The sequence below is a fragment of the Ornithorhynchus anatinus genome, chromosome 5 (genome assembly GCF_004115215.2).
Source record: "Ornithorhynchus anatinus isolate Pmale09 chromosome 5, mOrnAna1.pri.v4, whole genome shotgun sequence".
Lineage (NCBI taxonomy): Eukaryota > Metazoa > Chordata > Mammalia > Monotremata > Ornithorhynchidae > Ornithorhynchus > Ornithorhynchus anatinus.
In genome coordinates, this window is record NC_041732.1 from 19,412,500 (window position 1) to 19,434,117 (window position 21,618).

Sequence of the window (21,618 nt, forward strand, 5' to 3'; positions counted from 1 at the left end):
AATCCTGGAGTTATTCTTCTCTTCTCTCTCATTCAACCCACATATTCAATCCATCACTAAATCCTGTTGGTCCCACCTTCACAGCATCACTAAAATCCACACTTTCCTCTCCATCCAAACTGTTAACATGTTAATTCAATGACATCCTATCCTGCCCGGATTACTGCATTAGCCTTCTTGCTGACCTCCCAGCCTCTTGCCTCTCCCCACTCCAGTCCATATTTCACTCTGCTGACTGGATCATTTTTCTACAAAAACATCAGTCTAGAGGGATCAATCCTCTTCTTCTCCATTCCCTCATTTTCTAATGGACTTCAAATTGGAATCAATCATTCTGTGGTATTCAGTGGTAGTTATTGAGCACTTACTTTGTGTCAAGCACTGACTGGGAGGATGTAGTACAATAGAGTTGGTAGATACTTTCCCTGACCATAATGAGCTTACAGTCTAGATGGGGAGATTGATATTATTACAAATAAATAAGAGATATAAAGATAAGTGTTGTGGGGCTGAGGCTGGAGTGAATTTAGTTGCTCAAAGGGTACAGATTCAAGTACATAAGGAACACAGAAGGGAGAAGGAATAGAGGAAAAGAGAAGCAGTGTGGTCTAGTGGACAGAGCATGGACCTGGGCATCAGAGGATCAAGATTCTAATTCTGGCTCCACCACTTTTCTGCTGAGTGACCTTGAGCAACTCACTTAACTTCTTTGTGCCTCATCTGTAAAATAGGAATTAAGACGGTGAGCTCCAAGTGGGACATGGACTATGTCTAAACTGATTACTTTGTATCTACCCCAGCACTTAGAACAGTTCTTGACACATAGTATGCCCTTAAACAAACAAACATAAAAAAGAAGCCTTACTGGGGGAAAGCCTCTAGGAGGTGTAGAGCAAAAAAAGCTTCCTGGCAAATCAGAAAAGAATCATATTGAAAGAGAGCAGAAAGTAGTAGGGACCGACTCGATAGATGTTATATTGTTATACTGTACTTTCCCAAGTACTCAGTACAGTGCTCTGCACACAGTAAGTGCTCAATGAGTATGATTGACTGAGTGCCTGGAGTCTGCAGAACAGGGTTAAATGAGAGGTCAACTCATCCAGTGGAGAGACCCGACTCTTCATGGGCCTGGAAATCATCTGGAAACCTCTTCAGTGGTCACCTCTGCATCCTCGACCCTCTCTTCCCACATCATTAATTCCTCTCAGAAAGAGAGGAGCTTCTCTCAGCACTCATGAGTCCTCATGAGGCAACAGTAAATTTCTGGAGGAGAAGACAACTTGAAAGCCCAAACCCTCTCCTGGGACCACATCTAGAAACCCACCAATAAAATATCTCCGTTGAAACACAAAATATGCATAAATATTTAGTTGGCTTTGGCAGGCACTGAGCTGTGAAATGGCTGCATTTCTGTTGACGTTTGCATCTGTAGTTAGTCTTCCCTCTTTATTATTTTATGCTGTAGCTCCCCACAGACAGACTCCCTTCATTTATGTTCTCTGCCGAAATGTGCTTTCCAAACTCATTTTCTTGTCCTGGGCACTAAGAACATCATTCATTATGTATCAGGAGGTATTTTGTGGGACACTTTCTTTCCTGGAACTGGTTAGGCTCCTACTTAGACAATAACAAGCCAAAATCCAAAAATATATGATAAGGCATGGATTAGGAAGAATTTTTTCCAGCTGGAGCCAATTCACCAGGCTTCCCGCCTTGCTCCAATGGGTACTAAGGGAATTCTTTGCCTCCTTGGAACTGGAAAAGTGCAATTGGTGAAAGGTCAGGAGATTTAGTTTTCCACAACTTGGTCACTTTCCTTCATCTTCAGGATTAGTTAAAGGGTTAAAGAAGTAGTGTTGCCTAGTGGAAAGAGCACAGGTCTGGGAGTCCTCTGATTCTCTGTTCTAATCCCAGTTCCGCCACTTGCCTGCCATGAGATGTGGGCAAGTCACTTCACTTCTCTGTGCCTCAGTTTCCTCATCTGTAAAATGGGGATTAAGACTGTGAGTGCTATGTGAGACAGGAACTGTGCCAAATAGATTATTTTTTCTCTATCGCAGTGCTTAGTTCAGTGCCTGGCACATAGTAAGCACTTAACAAATACCATTAAAACAACAACAACAACAAAAAACAACAACAACAAAAAAACTTACAGAGCACCCATTATTACTTGACAAAGCCTTGCTAACATCCAGTCAATCAACCAATAGCATTTGAGTATCTACTGTGTGCTGAGCTTTGTACTAAGTGCCAGGGAAATGGGAACAGATGGGTTAGAAAAATCTAGAATCAGAAATTTCAAAAGAGAGTTTGTAACCTTTTCAAATCTACAGAAAGATGGTTTAGTATGGGTGAGGGACAGACTGCGGCTTCTTCCTATCGATCCCAACTCTAACCCTTCTGGTTGCACAAATAAGGAAACAAACTGAAATCCATGTTAATTTCAAGCTTCAGTGGGAATGCAAGGGAGAGAAAATGTAGCTCAGAAGGACATCTGCCAAATAGAAAAGGGACAAAATTGATCCAGAGCAGAATTTGTCAGTGCCTAAAATAAGTGGTACCCCCCAACAAAAGTGGCTTTGACTTCAACTGGGGAATGGTTAAGAAGCAGCATGGCCTAGTGGACAGAGACTGGCCTGGGAGTCAGAATGATATGGGTTCTAATTCCAGCTCCACCACATGTCTGCACTGTTACCTTGGGCAAGTCATTTGACTTCCCTGAGACTCAGTTACCTCATCTGCAAAATAGGGATTAAATTTGTTAGCCCCATATGGGACAGGGACTTTGTCCAACCTGATAAGCTTTTATCTATCTCAGTGCTTGGTATACTGCCTGGCACATAGTAAGGGCTTAAAAGTTACCATATAAAAACCAAAGAGATTATCTGGTTTGGCAAATCGTGTCCACATGTGCTAAACTGTTGATGGGGTTAAAGGTGTAACCCCCACTTGTAATTTATTTTAGGGTCTGTCTCCTCTACTAGATTGAGGGCAGTGAGCATATCTTTTCTTCCCAATGTACTCTCCCCAGGGCTAGGGACAACAAGCCCTCAGGAAATACCACTGATAATAAAGTAAAAGGGAGAACAGGTATTGCATCCCCAGCTTGCAGTTGAGGAAACTGAGGCACAGAGAAGTTAAGTAACTTAACATGCATGCAGCAGGCAAGTGGTGGAATCTGGATTAGAACCCAGGTCTTCTGACTCTTAGGCCTTTGCTTCATCCACTAGGCCACACTGCATCCCAATTTTCATCCAGTTTCACTGGAGTGACATCTTCTCTGTGATCCTTATGTCTCTTCATTCTGTATTTGGCTCACCCAGGGTGAATCTTCCTGCCCTGGAAATTGGAAGTCCTTGAACAGTCAATTCTTCTACTTATCTTGGACTTCTCCCAGTGCTCAGCAAACTTCTGGGTATTTAGGATATACATAATCAATGGCATAAAAAGTGAGATTCAGGGGAGGGACCCCCACAGATTCTTGTTAAAGATTTGATTACACATAATGCATCTTGGTGAAAGAATTCTGATCAGTCCCTTCCCAGAAGGCGCCACAGAAGAGGCAGAAAACTCTAATTTGAATGCACATTGCCTGTAATTTATAGTAAGTGCTTAATAAATACCATAAAAAATACAGAAACTCCATCTCAGTAGCAGGAAGGTTCACAGCTTCATTCTTGGTGCCACAGGGGGAATAATCTATGCCTCACTCTCACCCATTTATAATGTGAGTTTGTTTTCTCTATCAAGAGATAAGACACAATCTCAAACAAGAAGTCTGAAGTCTTGGAACAGAGTCAGTCTGTGCTATCCATCAAATTGTGCCAACTGTGTGTTCGGGTGAATGAAGGAGAATCAATCAATCAATTAATGGTATTTATTTAGTGCTGTATTCAGAGCAATGTACTAAGAAGTTGGGTGAGTACAATACCATACAGTTGATGGCAAAGCAAAGATATCAAATCTAAGTATTAAAGCTAAATTTGCCTCAACCCAGCTTTCCTGGGTTGGAATGTGAGAGGAAAATGTTTCACAGCTGCTGTATGTCAAGCTGAAATGTCACAACTGAAAACCAAGGATGCAGTAGAAGTAGTTGTAGAGTCCAGGATAGTGAAACTTCTGCAAATAGGCCAACCCAGATGACAGCTTGAAGCCTACTCAGGCAGAAAGTTCACCTTGGGGAATAGCAGTCAGAAAAGGAGTGACTGCTTTTGAGCAATTTTTTATGGTATTTCTCAAGTGCATAATGTGTGCTAGGCACTGTACTAAGAGGTGGAGTAGATACAGTATAATTGGGTTAGACACAGTCCATGTCCCACATGGTACTCCCGATCTTATCCTTATTTTACAGATGAGATCACTAAGGCACAGGGAAGTGAAGTGACTTGCTCAAGTTCACACAGTAGACAAGTGACTGAGTCAAGTTTAACAACCAGGTCCTTCTGACTTCCTGGACTGTACTTTTTCCACTAGGCCATGCTGTTTCTCAGGGCAAGTCTCAAGAGGATTATGAGTAGCATCCAAAGTGGAAACAGCGCCCGTTGTTTCCAACAGCAAACATTTTAGCGAAACAAAGACAGTCTGTGTCTGTGCCCAGTGCAGTTGGCACTGTCAATTCTAGAAGATTTTTCAACCACATATACATGGTAAACTTCATGTCAGTGGTGGTACCTTCACATACAAAGGACAAATAGATGCACATATATAAGCTTAAAATAATAATAATTATGGTGTTTGCTAACCACTTACTATGTGCAATGTACTGTTCCAAGCACTGGGGTAATGATAATTAAGGTATTTGTTAAGCACTTCCTATGTGTCAGGCACTGTACTGAGCACTGGGGTAGATATAAGTTAATTGGGTTGGATACAGTCCCTGTCCCACAAATGGCTCACAGTCTTAATCCCCATTTTATAGGTGAGGCTACTGAGGCACAGAGGAGTTAAGTGACTTGTCCAAGGTTACACAGCTGACAAGTGGCAGAGCCAGAATTAGAACTCAGGTCCTCTGACACCCAGGCAGGCGTGCTTTGCACTAGACCACACTGCAAGACACTCAGGCCCCAAAATTGAGGGAGAGCAGTTATTTTATTCCTATTTAACAGATGAGGAAACTGAGGTACAAAGAAGTTAAGTAGCTTGCTCAAAGTCATAGAGCAGGCAAGCTGCAGAACTGGGATTAGAACCCCAAGTCACCTGACTCAAAAGCCCGTGCTCTTTCCACTAGACAACATTGCTTCTCATGGCAAAGCCTCCGTGATGAGTGAGGTATTGCGCTTATTTGGGGCGAGGGGGTGGGAAGTGTGGTAGTGCCACCTTTGTTATGTTTCCTGATTGGCCCAAGCGTCTGCCTGATCTACACCTGTTACTTGATTACCTCTTTAGGCTGTAAACTCCTCATGGGCAAGGAATGTGACTACCAACTCTGCATAATGTGCTCTGCCAAGGGCTTCGTACAGTACTCTGCAAGCAGCAAGGGCGCAGTAGATACCATTCATTGATTGCTGGTTGACTCTTCCAGTCACCCGCTTCACTTTTAGAAATGAAACCAGAAATCAAAATGGAGCAAAGTTTGCCTTATTCTTTGTGGGCTCTCTCTGCTGTTGAGTTATGGATGGGAGCTCAGCTTCCATGGCTACAAAGACCAGGAAGTGACTGTCCACCATGCCGGGGCAGAGTCTAGTGGGAGCGGTTTTGGGAATGCAACATCTTTAAATCATTGCTGCTGACTGCCACTGCAAGGTCTTGTGGAAAGCAGTGAAGGCTGATAGTTTTCTGTCATTCTACTCCCTTAGTCACTTACAACGATGTGAGTTGGTTTATCCTGGAGTGAGGGCAGATTTCCTACATCCTGACTGCTTAGTCCATGCCTTTCACAGGCCCTCCAACAGCTCACTCTCAGATGAGTAACAGTATTCAAACAAAGAACTCTGAGAAATTAATCTGCAAGACCATAACAACCACAGTTCCACTGTCCAAAGTGAAAAGCCAGCAATCCAAGCAGCCTTTCCAAATGGAAAAGAAAGGCTTTCCCCATCTCCAGCCCTAAAGGATTTTTTTTAATGGTATTTAAGATGGTTTTTATGGTATTTGAGAAGCAGTGTGGCTTAGTGGTAAGAGCATGGACTTGGAAGTCAGAGGTCATGGGTTCTAATCCTGACTCCACCACTTATCAGCTGTGTGATTTTGGGCAAGTCACTAAACTTCTCTGTGCCTAAGACTGTGAGCCCCACGTGGGATAACCTGATTACTTTGTATCTCTCCAGTGCTTAGAATAGTGCTTGGCACATAGTAAGTGCTTAACAAATGCCATTATTATTATTATTATTATTAAAGTGATTAGACTATGCTAGACACAGCACTAAGCAGTGGGGTAGTTACAAGCTAATCAGGTTGGACCCAGTCTTGTCCTACTGTGAGTGCATAATCTTGGTCCCCATTTTACAGATGCGGTAACTGAATCACAGAGAAGTGACATAACTTGCCTAAGGCCACACAGCAGAAAATTGGCAGAGTCCAGGTTAGCACCCTGGACCTTCTGACTCCCAAATATGTGCTCTATTCCCTAGGCTACTCTGCTTCTCTACGCTTATGTTGTAGTTCTGCCTAAATTCAAAATGCAGGTTGTTCCCTGCTCTCTGGGCCAAGGGGTCCACTGGTGTCCTTTCTGGGATTGTGACAAGTGGGAGTAGAGGGTAGAGAACAGGTGTTATCTCCCTTGGCCCCATGATGTAGATCCCAGGACTCAGTAATGTGGCCTTGTTCTTGCAGTCAGAATATTATATAACCATTTTATGGCCTTCAGACTCCATCCCAAATTACTTAGCATAGATTCTAATTATTAAAGGTGCAAAATGACATTTCAAATCAATCACTGGGAGCCATGGAGGTGGCAGAAAACTTGTGAAGGAAAAAAGTGGGCATTCACTCATTTGCATTTTATGTAACAGTCTACCATCCTGATTAATCCACCATGCTTCTAAGCTAAATCTGAAACATCCCCCCCCTTTCCCTTTTTCCCTTCTCCCCAATTCTAGGAAGTATAGGGGAGCTCATGGAACTTGTGTTTTTCATTCAATAGTATTTATTCAATAGTATTTATTGAGCGCTTACTATGTGCAGAGCACTGTACTAAGCGCTTGGAAAGAACAAGTCGGCAACAGATAGAGACAGTCCCTGCCGTTTGACCGGCTTACAGTCTAATCGGGGGAGACGGACAGACAAGAACGATGGCAATAAATAGAGTCGAGGGGAAGAACATCTCGTAAAAACAATGGCAACTAAATAGAATCAAGGCAATGTACAATTCATTAACAAAATAAATAGGGTAATGGAAACATATACAGTTGAGCGGACGAGTACAGTGCTGAGGGGATGGGAAGGGAGAGGGGGAGGAGCAGAGGGAAAGGGGGAAAAGAGGGTTTAGCTGCGGAGAGGTGAAGGGGGGGTGGTAGAGGGAATAGAGGGAGAAGAGGAGCTCAGTCTGGGAAGGCCTCTTGGAGGAGGTTTTAAGTAGGGTTTTGAAGAGGGGAAGAGAATCAGTTTGGCGGAGGTGAGGAGGGAGGGCGTTCCAGGACTGCGGGAGGATGTGGCCCAGGGGTCGACGGTGGGATAGGTGAGACCGAGGGACGGTGAGGAGGTGGGGGGCAGAGGAGCGGAGCGTGCGGGGTGGGCGGTAGAAAGAGAGAAGGGAGGAGAGGTAGGAAGGGGCAAGGTTATGGAGAGCCTTGAAGCCTAGAGTGAGGAGTTTTTGTTTGGAGCTGAGGTTGATAGGCAACCACTGGAGTTGTTTAAGAAGGGGAGTGACATGCCCAGATTGTTTCTGCAGGAAGATGAGCCGGGCAGCGGAGTGAAGAATAGACTGGAGCGGGGCGAGAGAGGAGGAAGGGAGGTCAGAGAGAAGGCTGACACAGTAATCTAGCCGGGATATAATGAGAGCCTGTAGCAGTAAGGTAGCCGTTTGGGTGGAGAGGAAAGGGTGGATCTTGGCGATATTGGAAAAGTGAAACCGGCAGGTCTTGGTAACGGATAGGATGTGTGGGGTGAACGAGAGAGATGAGTCAAGGATGACACCGAGATTACGGGCCTGAGAGACGGGAAGGATGGTCGTGCCATCGATGGTGATAGGGAAGTCTGGGAGAGCACCGGGTTTGGGAGGGAAGATGAGGAGCTCAGTCTTGCTCATGTTGAGTTTTAGGTGGCGGGCCAACATCCAGGTGGAGACGTCCTGGAGGCAGGAGGAGATGCGAGCCTGAAGGGAGGGGGAGAGGACAGGGCGGAGATGTAGATCCGTGTGTCATCTTCGTAGAGATGGTAGTCAAAGCCGTGAGAGCGAATGAGTTCATCAAGGGAGTGAGTGTAAATGGAGAACAGAAGAGGGCCAAGAACTGACCCTTGAGGAAAAAAGTTAAAGGATGGGAGGGGGAGGAGGCTCCAGCGAAGGAGACAGAGAATGACCGGCCAGAGAGGTAAGAGGAGAACCAGGAGAGGACGGAGTCTGTGAAGCCAAGGTGAGATAAGGTATGGAGGAGGAGGGGATGGTCGACAGTGTCAAAGGCAGCAGAGAGGTCAAGGAGGATCAGAATGGAGTAGGAGCCATTGGATTTGGCAAGAAGGAGGTCATGGGTGACCTTAGAGAGAGCAGTCTCGGTAGAGTGGAGGGGACGGAAGCCAGATTGGAGGGGGTCTAGGAGAGAATGGGAGTTAAGGAATTCTAAGCATCGATTGTAGACGACTCGTTCTAGGATTTTGGAAAGGAAGGGTAGTAGGGAGATAGGGCGATAACTGGAGGGGGAAGTGGGGTCAAGAGCGGGTTTTTTTAGGATGGGGGAGACGTGGGCATGTTTGAAGGCAGCAGGGAAGGAGCCATTGGAGATTGAGTGGTTAAAAATAGAAGTTAAGGAAGGTAGGAGGGCAGGGGCGATGGTTTTAATAAGGTGAGAGGGAATGAGGTCCGAGGCGCAGGTGGAGGGGGTGGCACTTGCGAGGAGGGAGGAGATCTCCTCTGAGGATACTGCAGGGAAGGATGGGAAAGTAGGGGAGAGGGTTGGTGGGGGGGAGGGGAGAGGCGGAGGGGTGACTTTGGGGAGCTCAGACCTGATTGTGTTGATTTTCATGAGGAAATAGGTGGCCAGATCATTGGGGTGTTTTTGGAGGGGGTGTTTTGTCCTTCATTTACCGAGACACCCCCCAAGCCAATAGCTGTCAGGCATATGGAGCTATGACCGTCTAGTTTCATTCCTCACCCCACCCCTGGAAACATGATATCAATACCTCAGCCTGATCGACAAGTCAAATTTCAGAGAGGTTTTTTTTTTTCAGTCCCCTACCTCCTCCCCACTTGGAATCTTATCAATCCTTTTTTATGGTATTTGTTAATCTCTTACTCTGGGCCAGGCACTGTACTAAGTGCTGGGATAGATACAAGCTAATCAGGTTGGACACAGTCCCTGTCCCAAAGGGGGTTTACAGTCTTTTAATCTCCATTTTACAGATGAGGTAACTGGGGCACAGAGACTTTAAGTGACTTGTCCAAGTTCACGCAACAGAGAAGTGGCAGAGTTAGGATTAGTACCCATGTCCTCTGACTCCCCTAGGCCACGCTGCTTCTCTCGATCCCTAGTGATGTGATATGACCAACAATTCCTAGAAACCTCTTCCCTAGAAGCTTTTCCCAGTGCCTTGAAGTCTGGGGAATTTTCCCACCTGCTGAGTGTGTGTAGTTCTACCTTAATGCTTAATTCCTCCCATTTAATTTATTGATTTCCCTTTTTCCTTCTTCCTCCCATATGTGATGTATTTCAGTGTCTGTCTACCCTGCTAGAATGTAATTGTAAATACTTATTGAGCACCTACAGTTAACAGAGCACTGTACTAACACTTGGGAGAGTAGAGTATAATAAAATTAGTAAATAAGTGCCATAAGTCACAGTTTCCTGAGAGTCAGGAACCATATCTAATAGAAACCTTCCCAGTCTACAAGACAAAGCCAATCTTGCCTGTCTCCCTTCTTCCCAGTGTGGTAGTAGAAATAGTGATAGTAGTAATAGCATTTATTGTTTAGTGTGGTCAGAGCACTGTTCTAAACACTTTGCGGGGGTGGGTCTTCTGAGGTTGCAAGTGCTACTGCCTGTTTGACATCTTGCTACCTTGGAATTGAAGCCACTATCTTCCTCCTGCTCTCTTCCTTTCTTGACTTGTCATATCCTGAAGTGAATTTCCTTCACCTTTGCTCCTGATGACATATTGTGTGTGCATGCGTGTGTGCATGCATGCGTGTGTGTGTGTGTGTGTGTGTGTGTGTGTGTGAAGTATCCAAATGAAAGGCAGCAGTGTCTAGAAATTTGCCTCATCCTCTTCTTGACAGATTCTTGCCCTGCATCTCGAGGTCTTCTCCTGGGGCCAGGAGAAGTATGGTCTAGGGGAAATAGTAATTATGTAATTTGTTTAGTGCTTACTACGTTCCAGTCACTGTTCTAAGCACTGGAGTAAATACAAGATAATCACGTTCGACACAGTCCCTGTCCCACATAGGGCTCACAGACTTAATCCCCTTTTTACAGAGAAGAGGCCCAGAGAAGTGAAGTGACTTGCTTAAGCTTACACAGAAGATAAATGGAGGAGTCAGGATTGGAATCCATGACCTTCTGACTTCCAGGTCTATGCTGTGGACCTAGAAATCAGGGGATCTGGGTTCTAATCTCAGCTCTGCCACTTACCTACTGTGTGACCTTGGGCAAGTCGCTTAACTTATTTTTGCCTCAGTTTTCCCATCTGCAAAATGGGGGTTAAATATTTGTTCTACCTCCTACTTAAACTGTGAGAGCCAAGTGCAACAGGGACTGTGTCTGAGCTGATCATCTTGATTCTACCTCAGTGTTTAAAACAGTGCTGGCCCATAGTAAGCAAAAACAGCATGCTGAGGCTCACATCACCAACCATATTTCAGGCACAAAGGTGAAAAGTTTTTCATTGGAGTGCTTCTATTCCCACTGAAAGTTGGCAGAGACCAATGAGGAGAGGAAATAGGATTTCTTTTTGACATCTTTGAACTCTGGGTCCACCAATCCCTGCTTTTCAGGACCGGTTAGACGGACTGAGTCTTGCTTCTCTACATTCACTTGCTCATTTACTGGTTGATTCTTCCTTCCCAACCCCAGGACTGGACCTTATGGCTCAGATTAACAGAGACGCATCTCCAGCTAATCTATGTGGCATATTCATCTCCTCTAGTTTGGCTAAGATCATTGCTAAGTTGTCAATAAAACAATTTAGCCTCCCACATTCTGGTGGGGCTGTCCTTTAACCCCAGGAGTCATTTCTAGGGGCTTTTTGTCCCTCATCCATTCCTCCATCCCTTCTACCATCTTCTCCTTCCTTCCAACCTTCTACTCTCCTCTTCCATCACCCTTGCTGGGTATCAGCCTGTGCCAGGTACTGTACTAAGCCCTGGAGTAGGTAAAACATGATTGGGTTAGACAAAGTCCTCATCCCACACAGGACCCACAGCCCTAATTCCCACTTTATAGAGGAGGTAACTGAGGCACAGAGACATTAAATGACTCACCCAAGGACACACAGCTGACAAGTGGTAGAGCTAGGAAAAGAACCCAGGTCCACTGACTCCCATTCTTGGGCTCATTCCACTAGGCCATGGTGTTTCTTCTTTTTTTTTCCTACTCCGAACTTTTACCAACTCCCTTTAACTCTAAGTTCTTACTACTTACTGCTGGTACCTGGTCTTTGCTTTGTGTAAAGGGGAGTGGGCATGGGCCCAATTTAGAATGGCATTTGATTTTGAACTCTATTTATAAAAGCTGTTTTAGAAGCTGTTTGTGAACCCCTGGGGTATTCTGATACCCTCTGCATATACGGACAGCTCTATTGTTTATACTTACTGAGGGTGGGTGTTTAAACTCGAGGTACATTTGTGTTTATACAATGCCCTGCTTCATTAACTCTGCTTCGGTTCCAATCTCATCTCAAAAACTGCTCTTTTCTCTTTACCTCTAAATGCCTTGCTCCGTTTGCTATTATTTAATCCTGCAAAAGGCTCTGAGATGCAGTTTACATGAACAATAAAGTGCCAATAAAACCGCAGTCAGTCTGATGGGTGTAATTTCTCTGGTGCATTATAATGTAAGTATGTATTGAGATTTATCAAGTGCATGGGTATTCAGTGGGAGCAGATACGTTCTAAATCGTTTGGCAAATGTGGACTATTCATTATATATCCTCTGTCCACATACAATTTAAATGACCAGAATGGAATTCAGGGAAACAAATTCATGGAGGACAAATTAATTTGAATGTATTTATGCCCACCAACTCATGCATGTCTATGTACATACCTGCCTATCATTTTAATTAGCAATTTTTGAGGGCTTCCTGTCTACTGAGCATTGTGCTAGGTTTTTGAGAACATATAAAAGAGGTAATATGCATTGTCCTTGCCTATATATTGATGCTGTTTTCAGTGTAAAACCTACTGGCAAATGATGGTCCCTTCAGCAGCCCCTGGAAATCAGAATTGTCCTTTATTGCACTGTTGCCTTTTTCACTTAGTTGGTTCCGCTTTTGTTTTTTTTAATGATATTTGTTAAGCACTTGCTATGTGTCCAGCACTGTTCTAAGCACTCGGGTAGATACAAGTTTATTAGGTTGAACTCAGTCCCTGTCCCACATAGAGCTTACAGTTCTCTTTGGGATATTCCAGAAAGCCTCAGTTCTAAGACAAATCACCTCATTTCATTCATTCAATCGAACATATTTATTGAATGCTTGTGTGCAAAACACTGGCTGTTATGTGTCCAACTGGCCTTCTTCTGCTGCTGACTCCAGGCTATACCAATCAACTGAGGTTTTACTTCATTGCTCTGCACACAGTAAGCACTCAATAAATATCTCTCATTGATTGATTTGTCCACCACTTACAGCTGCCCCATTTCAGCTCTCCATACAGGGGGTCCTGCTCTGTTCCCTTCCAATATTAGTAATGATATTTATTAAGCACTTTCATTGTGCAAAGCATACAGAGACATGGGGATTTGGGTGTTTAGACCCCCACACTGAACCAACAACTTCCAGGGCCAGGAATAATAATTATGCAATTGGTAAGTGCTTACCATACACCAATCACCATACTAAGCACTGAGATAGTCACAAGATAATTAGGTCCCACATGGGGCTCAAAGTCTAAGTAGGTGGGAGAACAGGAATTGTATCTCCATTTGCAGATGAAGGAACTGAGGAACAGAGAAGTTAAGGGACTTGTCCTTGCAGTCAAATGGTGGAGGTGGGATTAGAACTCAGATCCTCTGATTCTCAGGCCTGTGGTCTTTCCACTAGTCCATACCGCTTCCCAGATATTCTTCAAGGGAGCAGTCAAACTCTCTCGTTCCCCTTCTCTCTAGTGTCTAACATTTCCAAGACAGAATGTGGATGGATTGGTAATAGCCTGGACACTTCAATAGGGCATTAGGCGTTAAGCAGTAAGACTATGCACACAGTAAGCACTCAATAAATACGACTGAATAAAATACAATTGAATGAAGATTTAATAGAGCCAAAATGCAGGTAGCCTCCATATCCAAGGGCTAAGGGGACGCGGAATGAGATAATATGGGCCAATCCTCTTGAGACTCAAGGATAAAGTCCCCTTTCTTCCAAACTTTCCTGCTCTCATAGCCCTTAGACTTACAGGGCACTGGGCCCTATTACCTGTTTGGCAGCGATTGATATGATCACTTTTTCCTCAGGCAAAAAACACGTGGATCACGGTGAGTGACACAAAGCTGCTAACACAGAGCATTGCAACTCATGGAGAGTAGATGGGAGAGTAATTAGAGCTGATTATAATCCCATTTCCCTGCCCCGCTGAAGAGAATCTGTCGCAGCAATGAGCTGCTGCTTGGATCCCCATGGACTGATCTGACAGTTTTCCAGAAATGGAAATGGAGGTACCCCTGCTGGTGGGCAGATGGCACAGAGGACTCAAAGACCAAGTCCTTCTTTGGCTTCATTTCATGGTCAAAATAAGACGGTTCTGCTGCATGTAGCCTACTATGTGCAGAGCACTGTATTAAGTGCTTGGGAGCATATAATGCAACAGAGTTAGCAGACACATTCCCTGCCCATAATGAACTTTTACCAAGCAATAGGCTGTTTCTCTCCTGCTTTTAAGTGAATCTAGACTGTAAGGTCTAGACTGCAAGCTCCTTTGGGGCACCTACAAATTCTGTTGCATTCTACTCACATATTCAATCTCTCACCAAATCCTGTCGGCTCAGCCTTTACAACATTTCTAAAATCTGCCCTTTTCTCTCCATCCAAATTGCTACCACATTAATCCAAGCATTTATCCTACCCTACTTTGATTTCTGCATCAGCCTCCTTCCTGACCTCCTTGCCTCCTGTCTCTCCCCACCTCCAGTCCACACCTCACTCTGCTTCCTGGATCATTTTCATTTTCCTATCATTTTCCTAGTCCATGTTTCCCCACTCCTCAAGAACCTCCAGTGGCTGCCCATCTCCTGCCACATTATAAAGAAACTCCTTACCATCGGCTTTAAATCACTCAATCACTTCGGTCCCTTCTACCCTGTCACACTGCTTTCCTACTGTAACCCAGCCCACACACCTCATTCCTCTAGTGTCAACCTACTCACGGTACCTCGATCTTGTCTATATCTCTGCCAAACTCTTGCCTATGTCCTGGTTCTGGCCTGGAATGCTTTTCCTCTTCGTATCTTTCAGACGGTCACTCTCCCCCATCCCCTTCAAAACCTTATTAAAAGCCTATCTGTTCCAAAAGGCCTTCCCTGAATATGCTTTCATTTTCTCTTCTCCTACTCCCTTTGGCATTGTCCTTGCATGTGGATTTGCATCTTTTATTCACTCACTCCCTTAGCCTCCCCACCTCACTCCAGCACCTTTATACACATCCATAATTTATTTATTTATAGTAACACCTGTCTCCCCCTCTAGACTGTAAGCTCGCTGTGGGCAGGGAATGTGTCTACCAACTCCATTATATTGTATTCTCCCAAGTGTTTAGCAAATGCTCTGCACATAGTAAGTGCTCAATAAATATGATTGATTGATTAGTCTTCACTGGTGTATGAGCCACAGTTAGAACAGGGATGGCAGAATGGGAAGTTGCAAAAGGACTACCAGAAGATTCCTTCCCATGATCCTTTGCTGCTGATGGTATTACTGAGTGGAGCCCTCACTCTTTTTTCACCTCAGGAACATTCCTCTTCTGGAGCAAAGGTGTCAGCCACCTGTGCAATGTCTCTGGGGCAAAACACAGACTAGAAGCCAAGGACTGAGAATTGCCATGGCTTTACTGTATGGGACATGTGAGTCTTGTTAAAGTAGAGAAGCAGCACGGGATAGTGGATAGAACTTGGGCCTGGGAGTCAGAAAGTTCTAATCCTGGCTCCGCCCCTAGTCTGCAAATCACTTCACTTTTCTGTGCCTCAGTTACCTTACCTGTAAAATGGGGAATGAAACTGTGAGCCCCATGTAGGAGTCCTCTAAACTGTAACATCACTGTGGGCAGGGAATGAATCTGTTTACTGTTATATTGTACTCTTCTTAGCACTTAGTACAGTGCTCCACACACAGTAAGTGCTCAATGAATATGACTGAATGATTTAACTGAATGAATGAGTAAGAGACTGTTTCCAACCCAGTTTGCTTGTATTCATGCCAATGCTTAGTACTGTGCCTGGCACATAGTAAGTGCTTAACAAATGCCACAATTATTATTATTACTTCATTCAATCAATCGTATTTATTGAGTGCTTGCTGTATGCAAAACACTGTACTTGAGCATGGTGGACATGTTCCCTGCCTTATAAGAAGTTTATAATCTCAACCAAGAAGTCATAGAACTCACCTTTTAATCTATGATCTCCTTAAGAGCAGTAATAATGCCTGCCAACTCTATTGTATTATACTGGTCCATATGCTTTGACAGTCCTCTGCTCACCCTATGTGCTCACTAAGTACAATTGATTGATTGAGTTAATTCTGTACTGGTCTCTGATTCCAAATATTCTGTGTGTCATTGGGTAGCTTACTTAGCCTCTCTATGCCTTGTATTCTCCACAAATGGAAGGCAAGAATGATAAAGAAGTTATTTGCTCATAAAGTTATTTGCGCTCCCTGGTCCTTTGAAAATAAGATTGGTCAGATCATCTTTTTTCTAGTTTTCTTAAAAAAATCACACTTGTAGAACATGCCCTTTGCACTGAAATACCACTAGCATGTCATGGCCTATTGATGGTATGACCAATACTTAGAAAAGGGAGATTTATTTACAGCTCTGGAAATAATGGGAATCCAATGAGTTGTTTCCTGCCTCAATTAAGAATCCTAGGGAAAATCATAAATCGCCAACAAGGAAGCCAAGTAGTTTCCAATTTTGATAATCGTGTCCCAGAAAAGCCTGTGGAATCAGCCAAAGAAAACAGTTTCCTTCAGTTCCAATCTCACCAGGATGCCATGCTGGTCCTCAAAATGGCAGCAGCTGAAGAAGACCAACTCCAATTAAGCCCTGACTTTCAAAAAAGACAGTGGGGAAGCACTCAGGGAAAAGATATTTGATTCTCATGGAGGGATCCCACAGTGTGCTCAGAGGAGATAAAGGAGGAGCATGAATCTCCTGGTTGTGAGCTTACAGCACCCCCACAGCTAGAACTTGTTTCAGATAAGTTGCCAATTAGACTGAAAGCTCTTCCTTTGCTCCATCCTGATCTTTTTTTTTTTTAAATCTGGCTCCTTTCATATCTTTAAATGGTTTTTCAATAAAAGAAACAATAGCTTTCCTCAAAGAGGAGATAAAAAACCTCCATTTCCTCAGCATGGAGAATTGGGATGGTCTAAAGAGAAGGGGAAAAATGAGAAAGAATGATCAAGAAAAAAGGATTTTTAAAGCACAAGGAAAAGTCTCATTTATTGTCTAATAGATTATTAATTACTGCTGCTAATGAGCCCAATTCTTCCAGTCTGAGCTATTTACAAGAAATTAATAGCTGTCTGCACGGTACATTAACCACCCCTACACACAAAAAGGTCCCCTAGTGGTCAGAGAGAGTAGAAAAACCTCCTAAAGCGTTCACATTATTACAGGGGAGCAAGTTTCTACCTTGGGTCATTTGTGCTGAAATTTATAAAATATATGAATTTGAAAATGTCTTGAAGTAAATGCAATGCTTCTACTGCTGAAACTCAAAGAATTTTCCTGAATTTAATCTGCATAATCTTCACAGAATGCCAGTAATATTCAGTATTACTAGTCACAGCATTTATTGACTGTTCACTGGGTACTATGCACTATACTAAGCCCTTGACATTTTCAAGAAGAGGGTGTACTAAGGGTATCCTAAGGCCTATAGGGTAGTCTGCACAGAAGGAACTAAAATCAGGGATGGATACTTTTTTTTTTAAATCAGCACTGCATAAATAAGGAAATGTAAGCCCAGAATGTATTTTGTGAAATGATCAGAGTCACTGGAATTGTGTCAGTCAATCAATAGGAGGGCCTGGGTTCTAATCCCTGCTCTGCCACTTGCCTGTAGTGTGACCTTAGGCAAGTCACTTCACTTCACTAGGGCTCAGTTACTTCATCTGTAAAATGGGGATTAAGACTGTGATCCCCATGTGAGACGAGGACTGTGTCCAACCTGATGATCTTATTTGTACCCAAGCACTTAGAGCAGTGCTTGATTCATAGTAAGTGTTTAACAAATATCATTAAAAAAATCAATCTATCAATAGTTTTAATTGAGCAATCACTTCATGAAGAGCACTATACTAAATGCGTGGAAGTTACAGTAGAGTTAGTAGCCCTGAATCTTGTCCTGAAGAAGTTTCCAATCTAGAGGGGAAAGCAGACATTAAAATAAATTATAGGTAGGGGAAGCAAACAACTGAAAAGATAAGTACCTAAGGACTATGAAGTGTTGGGGGCAAACACGTATCGAAGTGCCTAGGAAGGACTCAAATGCATAAGTGATGTAGTGCGGGGGAAAACAGAGTAAGGAGCAAAGAGCTGACTCAGATCTTTCAACTGCAAGAATGAAATCCAGAGTTTAAGTGAACTTTGTGTAGGGTGTTTTACCTAAATAGCTTTAGACCTTTGCATATACTATGTAAGACTGGGCACTATCATTCTTTTCAATCTCACTCTCACAACATAGGTAGGATAACACCTTGAGAAGCCTTATTAGAAATGGAGGAAGTAATATCAATCGATCAATAATATTTATTGAGTGGTTATTGTGTGTAGAGCACTGTACTAAGCTCTTGGAAGAGCACTAAATGACAGAACTGCTAGACGCATTCCCTGCTCATGACAAACTTGTAGTCTAGAGGGTGAGACAAACATTACTGTAAATAAATTACAGATATGTACATAAGTGTGGTGGGGCCAAGGGAGGGGTGAAGAAAGGGTGTGAATCTAACTGCAAGGGTGATGCAGAAGGGAGTGGGAGAAGAGAAGAGGGGGAAGAGTGCTTAATGTGTTCAGAGCACTGCATTACGTGCTTGGGAGAGTACAACAGAATTGGTACCCTGCCCACAAGAAGCTTAGAGCAAACTTTTTTATCATAAGGAGATACCAAAATTCAGCAGTTGTGAGATAGACATTACTGTTCCATCACTGCTGATTTGGGGGTAGCAATATCTTGGCCCAACATTTTATTATCCATCTTTCCTCACTCCTTCATGCTAGCAATCTGGAAGAATTAGAAGAGAAAACTCATTATCAGCCTCATTTTCCAAATAAACTTTATCTCCCTAAAATGATCAGCTGTACAGTGATTCCCAAACACACACTCCCCAGTCCTTTTGGATCTTACATCAATCATTCAGTCAGTCAATCTGTTCAAGTTTATTAAATACTATGTGCAGAACACTGTACTAAGCTCTGGGGAGAGTACAACAATGAATATTCATTCAATCATATTTATAGAGCACTTACTTTGTGCAGAACACTGTACTAAGCACTTGGAGTGTACAATTCGGTGACACAGAGACAATCCCTGCCCAAGAATGGGCTCACAGTCTAAGCAGGGGAGACAGTCAACAAAACAAAACAGAACAAAACAAAGCAGGAAGTCTGACATCAATATCATCAAGATAAATAGAATCATAGATATATACACATCATTAACAAAATAGAGTAATACATAATGTATACAAATATGCACAAGTGCTGTGGGGAAGGGGAAAGAGCAGAGGGCAGGAGAGGGGGGGAATGGAGAGGGGAAGAGGAGCAGAGGGAAAGGGAGGAGGCTGCGAAGACTTCTTGGAGGAGGGGAGCTCTCAGTAGGGTTTTGAGGAGGGGAAGAGAGTTTGGCGGATGTGGGAAGTGAGGGCATTGCAGGTCAGCGGTAGGATGTGGGCCAGGGGTCGACGGCAGAACAGGCGCGAATGTGGGACAGTGAAGAGGTTAGCATCAGAGTAGTGAAGTGTATGGGGTGGGCTGTAGAAGGAGAGAAGGGAGATGAGGTAGGAGGGGACAAGGTGATGGAGAGCTCTGAAGCCAAGAGTGAGGGGTTTTTGATTCATAAGAAGGTTGATAGGCAACCACTGGAGATTTTTGAGGAGGGGAGTGATATGCCCAGAGCATTTCTGTAGAAAGATGGTCTGGGCAGTGGAATGAAGAATAGACTGGAGCAGGGAGAGACAGGAGGATGGGAGACCAGAGAGGAGGTTGACACAATAATCCAGTTGGGATATTATGAGAGCTTGTACCAGCAAGGTAGCAGTTTGGATGGCGAGGAAAGGGTGGATCTTGGCGATATTGTGAAGATGGGACTGGCAGGTTTTGGTGACGGATTGGATGTGTGGGGTGAATGAGATAGCAGAGTCAAGGATGACACCTAGGTTGTGGACCTGTCCCTGTCCACAACAAACTTACAGTCTAGAGAGGGAGACAGGCATTAATAGAAATAATTTACAGATATGTACAAAAGCTCTGTGTGGCTGGGAGAGGAGATGAATAAAGGGAACAAGTCAGGGTGATGCAGAAGGGAGTGGGAGAAGATGAAAGGAGGGCTTAGTCAAGGAAGGCCTCTTAAGAGGCGATGTGCCTTCAAGAAGGGTTTGAAGTGGGGGGGAGAGTAACTGTCTTGTATATATGGAAGGAGGGTGTTCCAGGTCCGAGGCAGGTTGTGGGCGAGAGGTAGGTGGTGAGATAGATGAGATGGAGGTACACTGAAAAGGTTAGCATTAGAGGAGCAAAGTGGGCAAACTGGGTTTTAATAGGATAGTAGCAAAATGAGGTAGAAGGAGCCACGATGATTGGGTGCAGCCTTGAATGAGTTCAAAGTTTGACTCAGGTCACATTCCTTACCCATTAAGATGAAGTCTTGACACCGTTCTTCCTGAGCCTGCCAAATTGGGTTGGGAGTCTGGGGAGCATCAATTTTCTCAGCAAACATACCACGCTGCTGGCTTCAAGTCACTGCCAGCAATATGACGGTGAAAACATTTCTTGAGGTGGTCAAGGATTTTCTAATTCTAAGGACAGCCTTCAGGGAGATTTTGGGGTGAGGGAATGAACTTCCCTTCCAGCTCAGCTATAGAAAAAGGTAAAAAAAAAAAATCACTGAATCCTGAGATTGAATGAAATATGAAAAAGTCATCTTGTCCATCCCCCTGACTTGGACTCATCCATCAAGTTTCTTTTCATCCACCTTTCCTGCTCCAAATTACTTCAAGCTAAGAAGACCACAGAAGCCAGGAAAGTGATAAATCTTCGGCTTAGAAACATTAATGATAATTATGATGGTCTTTGTTAAATGCTTACTGTGTGCCAGGCATTGTTCTAAGCACTGGGTGGATATAAGCAAATTGAATTGGACTCAGTCCCTGTTCCCTATGGTGCTCACAGTCTCAACCCCCACTTTACAGATGAGAGACCTGAGGCACAGAGAAGTGAAGTGACTTACCCAAGGTCACACAGCAGACAAGTGGTGGAGGCGGGATTATAACACATGACCTAGAGTGACCAAATGAGTGCAAGATCATCCAATTCTATGTCCTGGCTCCTCAACTGTTAGGCCTAGATTGGGAACAAATTTGAGTCCTCTTCCAAGCCACCAGTGCTCTTAATCCATCCCTGCTTTCAGCCTTTTCTTCTCTAAGCTAAATAAACCCCATATCTTCAGACTGTAGTCATAGTGTCGATTCCCCAAATCTTCATTTTCCTTGCTGGCCTAATCTTCTCCACCATTTTCATCCCAAGTTTCAATAAAAGGGTTACACACTTATGAAAGTGCTTCAATAAGAGGCTAAACAATATGTTCAACTCTTAGTAATTGCAACCATCAGTAATTATAACCACTAGATAGCAGTGTGGCCAAATGAATAGAGCACAGGTCAGGGAGTCAGAAGGACCTGGGTTCTAATCCTGGTTCTGGCACTTGTCTGCTGTGAGACCTTGGACAAGTCACTTAACTTCTTTGTATCTCAGTTACCTTCTCTGTAAAATAGGAATTAAGACAGTGAGCCCCATATGGCACAGGGACTATGCCCAACCCAATTTAACTTGTATCCACCCCAGCACTTAATATAATGCCTGGTACATAGTAAGTGCTTAACAAA